General features: G+C 37.1%; 1 pseudogene; it reads right to left on the minus strand.

Annotated features, from left to right (window-relative positions):
• Nucleotides 1-3328: 3328 nt before the first annotated feature.
• LOC128651064 (uncharacterized) lies at nucleotides 3329-3447 on the minus strand (annotated as a pseudogene).
• Nucleotides 3448-5127: the final 1680 nt, after the last annotated feature.

Consider the following 5127-nt stretch of genomic DNA (forward strand, 5'->3'; position numbering starts at 1 on the left):
TGTCGAAAACTCCATCATTACCCCTACCCCACATGCCCAATGTCTTGGGGTCACTTTTGACTCAGATCTTTCTTTCACTCCTCACATTCAGTCCTTGGCTAAAGCCTGCCGCTTTCACCTTAAAAACATCTCTAAAATTAGACATTTCCTTACACAAGACACAACTAAGATTTGAACCCACTCTCTCATTCTTTCCCACATTGATTACTGTAACTCTGTCCACTATGGTCTCCCCAGCTGCCAGCTAGCTCCTTTACAATCCATAATGAATGCCTCTGCCAGGCTCATCTTCCATACACGTCGCTCTTCATCTGCTGCACCTCTCTGCCAATCCCTTCACTGACTTACTCTTGCCTCTAGGATTAAACACAAAATTCTCACTCTGACATACAAAGCCCTCGACTGCACTGCTCCCTCCTATATCTCAGACATTGTCTCCAGATAATCTCCCTCCCATCCCCTTCGCTCTGCTCATGACCTCCTACTCTCCTCCTCTCTTGTTACCTCCTCACACTCCCGTTTACAGGACTTCTACAGACTGGCTCCCATCTTGTGGAACTCTTTGCCTCACTCCATAAGACTCTCCCCTAGTTTTGAAAGCTTCAAGCGCTCCCTATAGACTCTACTGTTCAGGGATGCATACAACCTACACTAACCTTTCTTTATACCAGTTCCTCTCCTCAATTGCTATCCCCTGAACCCCCTCAGTATGTAAGCCTAAGAGTCCAGCTGTTTGTAGATCACCTTCTTAAGAGCTGACTACAACTGGGCGATTCTTGGCAGGGCCTTCAACCCGTGTGATCCCTATAAATATTTTGTTGTACCCCCCCTTTGTTTATAGTGCTGCAGAATCTGTTGGCGCTCTACAAATAACCAAAAATAATAATAATTTGCCATTTTCCCTCCCCGGTGTCATGTGACTCGTTACAAGGTTTCAGGTGTGAATGGGGAGCAGGTGTGTTTAATTTTGGGTTATCGCTCTCACACTCTCTCATACTGGTCACTGAAAGTTCAACATGGCACCTCATGGCAAAGGACTCTCTGAGGATCTGAAAAAAAGAATTATTGCTCTATATAAAGATGGCCTAGGCTTTTCCTAGTTTGTTCCTAGTGGAAATGTCCTTACTCATTTGCAGCCATGTGTTTGCAGTTATTCAACAGTACCTGAAGTGTTTTGGTAATTTCTTTATGTCTATAACATTTGCAGAAAAAGCAGGTTTTAGTATAATTTATTTTCTTCTGTTTGTTGATAGTGGTTCTTAGTTGTTCCAATTTATTGAAAGTGGTCCTGCTTCCTGAATAGCTGCCCTTAAATCTGTTAATCAGCCAAATGGAAACCTTCGTTCAAAAATCGGGGTCATATGATGGATCCCAGCAGGGAGTATTCAGTCTTTCATCTTTTCAAGGTTGATAAATCATGTACCACTGAAATAAGTAATAAAAAATATTTTTCGGCTGCCAGTACTCATTGGGCATGTTCCACCGGGAAATGAATGTTCACAGCACTTATGACTGTATGTCTATCTGATTGACATGCAGAAGCACTGCTCCCAGGGAATGGATTTCCTTTTTTTAAACTTAAATGAAATCTGTTAAAATGTAATATATATACAGTATATCACATGTACACCCATAACATTTTTGTAAATATTTTCTTATATATTTTCATGTGACAACACTGAAGAAATTACACTTTGCTACAATGTAAAGTAGTGAGTGTACAGCCTGTATTACAGTGTAAATTTGCTGTCCCTTCAAAATAACTCAACACACAGCCATTAATGTCTAAACCGTTGGCAACAACAAGTACACCCCTAAGTGGAAATGTCCAAATTTCGTCCAAAGTGTCAATATTTTGTGTGGCCACTATGATTTTTCAGCACTGCCTTAAATCTCTTGGGCATGGAGTTCACCAGAGCTTCACAGGTTGCCACTGGAGTCCTCTTCCACTCCTCCATGATGACATCAGGGAGCTGGTGGATGTTAGAGACCTTGCGCTCCCCACCTTCCATTTGAGGATGCCCCACAGATGCTAAATAGGGTTTAGGTCTGGAGACGTGCTTGGTTAGTCCATCACCTTTACCCTCAGCTTCTTTAGCAAGGCAGTGGTCATCTTGGAGGTGTGTTTGGGGTCAATATCATGTTGGAATACTGCCCTGCTGCAGAGTCTTTGAAGAGAGGTGATTATGCTCTGCCTCAGTTACCGCCACACACGCTTGACACTCACCAGATTGCCACCACATACGCTTGACACCATCTGAACCAAATAAGTTTATCTTGGTCTCATCGGAGCACAGGACATGATTCCAGTAATCCATGTCCTTAGTCTGCTTGTCTTCAGCAAACTGTTTGCAGGCTTTCTTGTGCATCATCTTTAGAAGAGTCTTCCTTCTGGGATGACAGCCATGCAGACCAATTTTATGCAGTGTGCGGCGTATGGTCTGAGCACTGACAGGCAGACCCCCCACCCCTTGAACATCTGAAGCAATGCTGGCAGCACTCATACGTCTATTTCCCAAAGACAACCTCTGGAAATTACGCTGACCTCATGCACTCAACTTCTTTGGTCGACCATGGCGAGGCCTGTTCTGTATGGAACCTGTCCTGTGAAACCACTGTATGGTCTTGCCCACCATGCTGCAGCTCAGTTTCAGGGTCTTGGCAATCTTCTTATAGCCTAGGCCATCTTTATGTAAAATATAGAAAAGACAAAGCGCAACAGGACTCAAGTGAAAAGTTTTATTAAACAGATAAAAGATATTTTAAAAACAGAAGGTATTTGGCGTACCAGAAGTTAAAAACAGAAATGCATATCAGACAAAATTGTATTAAAACTTTCACCAGGTTACCGCTTCCAGCTGATCTTGAAACCGTTTTATACAGGCTTCCTTTTAGCTTGGTGCTGTATTACTCCACAGTGAGATCCTGCATACAGTTCTGGATTCCTGTGTGTGAAGGGAGTCTTCAACTGTGCAGCTGTGCAGTGTCTGCTGTTTTCACCCTTGGGTGATTAAAGATCTACTCAACAACAGTTTCGTTCCCTAACATGGGAACTTTCTCAAGAGGTTAATCTATCATTGGTGGGTTGTAACCTCTTTAAATACCCAATGATTTGATTGTATGTTATTGCAAATTTTGCAAATTCAAACACATAAATATATACAATAATACATTTTCATATTCCTAAAAGACTATAAAAAGTGGATCATAATAATACATAAATATTCAAACCATGAAATAGCTAATTTAACATTTAAAAGCATACATATATATTATAATATATTTTGAGTTAAAATAAATATATAACAATAAATTCAGATACTAAGATGGCTTACGGTACCTAATATTCCCAGGCAGTCTTCCATCCAGGTATTGACCAGGCCTGACCCTGCTTAGCTTCCAAGATCAGACAGGATTGGGTACATTCAGGAAAGTGTGGCGGTAGGCTATTTTGTATGTTCTATAATGTTAGTCTCTTTGAACAAATTTTGTGTTTAAAATTATGATTCATCCTCATTATTATGATTTTAATAGTAATAAAGTAAAAAAAACTATAAAAGCTAAAAACCTACATTATTCATCTTGACTCATGATCATTCCTATTGTGATAATAATTATTAAATATAAATACAAACTAAGAAGATATATTGTATCTGATAATATCCTATTTTAAAACCATAATAAAACTTACATTATAATAATTATTAAAATTGATATAATGTTTAATATTATGACATATTTATAAGTCAAGGTATATGTTAGTGTATTTACAAGTATATAATACCTTAAATTATGACTTCAAGCATTTATATATCCTTATTCACACTATAGAACATTCACACAAATAATTTTAAATCAAGGAATTTTAAATCAAGAATGCCTGAATGTCAAGATCAATATTTAGACCCTCTGGATGTAGGCTTTTTAAAGTATATATCCAAAAGGTTTCTCTTCTTCTAAGTTTTAATAGTCTATTATGATAAAGCTTATTTGGTGGTATCCATTCTAATATCTTGATCTCTAGCCCTATTGGATTTCTATTGTGTGTTATTCTAAAATGTTCAGACACACTATTATTTTCAAATGCATTTTCAATATTTCTGATGTGTTCAGATATCCTATGTTCAATTTTCTTTTAGTTCTACCTATGTAGATTTTCCCAAATTTGCATGTGAGTTGATAAACTACATAGGTACTGTCACAAGTACAGGTATTTTTACATTTATAGTATCTTGATTTATCATGATTGTAAAAAATATCTTCACTATTGACATAAGGGCATGTACTGCAGTCTTTCTTTCTACATTTAATTAGTCCCTTCTTTGCTGTTAACCACATATTTTTACTACTTTGGGGTTCTCTTAAATTACTGGGAGCTAGTATATTTTTTAAGTTATTGTTTCTTTTATAAACACATTTAGGTTTTGAATCTAGATTTGTTCTAGATTTGTTCCTAGGATGCGGTCTTTTAATAGAATTCCCCAATGTTTGGTTTGGATTTTCTGAATGTCTCTATAGTTTTCATTATAGGTGGTTATAAAGCGAATATTAGATTAAATTACTCATTGATTATTACCTTCAACCAATAGTGAGTAAAACAACTGCCTACTTAAAAGACACAACGGATGTCATTAAAAAATGTGAGGACTTTCAATGGGAGAAAAACAACTTATGGATATCCTGTGACATCACAGCCCTCTATACCAACATACCACACAAAGAGGGTACAGGTGCTAGTCTAAATCAATTGACCAAAATGAGTAATTTACCAGATAAACACATTGAATTTATTGGAGAAGGAATCCAATTTATATTAAATCATAATTATTATTATTTTTTATTTTTTTTCAAAAGTTTTTTATTGAGGAATAAACATTACAGCAGATGTCACAGCGCAGGTGACCAATAGGTAAATATATACATAAACATTGTGCCGTTGGAATGACACAGTAAGCGTAGCTATTAATGAAATTACTGCGCCTATAGGTCAAGTATGTCAAGTATGAAATAAGATATCTACCATATAAACCTCATTTTCGATAAATGTGAACTCAGAAATAAATCCATTATGAAAACATTGTTTACAAACAGAATGAACAAACTTGGGTTATAAGGACCAGGTAGTAC

This window comes from Bombina bombina, chromosome 2 (assembly GCF_027579735.1).
Source record: "Bombina bombina isolate aBomBom1 chromosome 2, aBomBom1.pri, whole genome shotgun sequence".
Classification (NCBI taxonomy): Eukaryota; Metazoa; Chordata; class Amphibia; order Anura; family Bombinatoridae; genus Bombina; species Bombina bombina.